Consider the following 2,212-nt stretch of genomic DNA (forward strand, 5'->3'; position numbering starts at 1 on the left):
AATTATAGTTAGACCATTGATTATGAGAACAAATCTCTCATATAAAATTTGGTATGAGATGAGTTTATTTAACGTGGATGCATCAAGCCAACAAAGTTCTCCCATCACAATTAGTTCAGGGTCAGGAACCAAATAATTTCCATCTAAAAATTTGATGTGTGCATATATGATTTTATTGCTCCACCACGCACAAAGATGGATCCCCAAATGAGGTTGGGATGAATGTTATATTTCCTAACATTAGGGGGAGATATGTTTAGCAGCTGAAATTATGTGTGGGGTGAATTATCTAGATCTTCATTAAAAAAAATGTGAACTTGAAGTTTAAGAGATAATTCAATTGCAAAATGTTGCAAATAATTTGCCAGATATATTTGCTGACCCAATATTTTAATTAAGCTGCAAATGCTCTAATAAATAGTCCTTGAAGGACAGAGTCTATGGTACGCCAGAAGCGTGATAGACCAATCGATTCCAAACGTAAAACTCCTTAAGGAAGGAGAAGAGCAAATTATCAAAATGGTCATGATAATGAGGTAAGTGCTTTGAAAGAGCACTATGACATAACACTTCATTAAACCTTGGAAAAGGTTCAGGTACCTGAAAGTGATGAAAAATGAAGAGATCTCGATAAGTTATGCCGTATTGGAATCGAGAGATATATTCTCCAGTGGTGGATGCAACGTAACTTGTTTCAATCTGGCAATAGATGAAATACTTGAATATGCATAATGAATGATTATTATGTCTAACTAGATGACGAAAGTTATATGAAAATCCTTGAAGGATTTAAAAGGTCTTGAAGCAATTTCATTGAGTACCCAATGGTTTTGAGACGGCTTAACACAGAGAAATAATATTTTTGATCTCATGAAAATAATTTAAAATGTCATGTATTAGTGCAATTGGTGCACTTACAGATTGTTGGTTATGCAAATGCTAGAAGATTATTTGATATACATAATGAAAGTTATGTGGAAGGATTTTCATATTATCATTCAAGTTATGATAAGAAACTAACAAAGCAAGTGACTCAACATATAGAAGATGTGTGATTTTCTTTCAAAAGAAAAGACGAGCTTCAATAAAATTGAAATGATCAATCCCTGAGTCAGAAATGATTTGATTATGTAGATGTAGACTATTTATTTGATCTGCATAAAACTCGATCGCAAATGGACTATTATTTACATATGGAGACACACCGATATCTTGGAAATTCAAAGAATCACATTAGTAACCACTTCTTCAAATCATGCAGAAATAATATTGATCTATGAATAAAGTCGGAAGTGAGTTTGGTTGGAATCATGATCTATTATATTCAGAAATATGTGATTTTCTTTTGAAAAGGATATTCCAGCCACCATATACGAAAATGATATATAGTTCAATTGAAAGGAGTATACAATCAAAGGAGATCGGACAGAGTATATTTCACCAAAAGTCCTTTTCACACATGATCTTCAACAAAATGGTGAGATAGACATTCAAAGATCCATTCAAGTGATAATCTTGTAAACTTATTCACTAAAGATTGCAAACATCAATATTTGAGAAGTTGTGATACCATATTGGAATGCATTATTTTCGAGATATCAAGTAAAGTTTTTATCAGGGGGAGAAAAATACGCGTTGTACTCTTTTCCTTAACCATGGTTTTACCCCAATTGGGTTTTCCTGGTAAGGTTTATAACGAGACAACATTCAAAGCGTATTAAAAGATATGTGTACTCTTTTTCCTTCACTAGGATTTTTTCCCACGGGGTTTTTTCCTAGTAAGGTTTTAACGAGACATATTATCTATGGACATCCAAGGGGGAGTGTTATAAAATAATATATTGTGGATGTCCATTACATCAAGAATTTACTCCATTACTTTCCTCCATTATGTAGATAACCATAACCTCCATAACTTCCACCTTCATAACCATTATTCTTGTAACATTTCACTTCCATAACCTCCCCCATTATATTCATGTTAATTTCATGTTTATGACTAACCTTTTGTATGTCTCTATGTTACACTATAAATAGAGGCATAAGGGTTCATATTGTAGACACTTGAAGATTTGATGAACACTTGAAAGAAAAAAAGTTATCTCATATTGTTCTTCTTGTTTTATATTTCTTGTCTTATTTTACTTTAGATTTACAACAAATTTATCAATCTACACATTTTATGTTTTGTTTTAAATTTTTCTCCTTGAGG

The sequence above is a fragment of the Solanum tuberosum genome, unplaced genomic scaffold (genome assembly GCF_000226075.1).
Source record: "Solanum tuberosum cultivar DM 1-3 516 R44 unplaced genomic scaffold, SolTub_3.0 scf00392, whole genome shotgun sequence".
In the NCBI taxonomy this organism is placed as follows: Eukaryota; Viridiplantae; Streptophyta; class Magnoliopsida; order Solanales; family Solanaceae; genus Solanum; species Solanum tuberosum.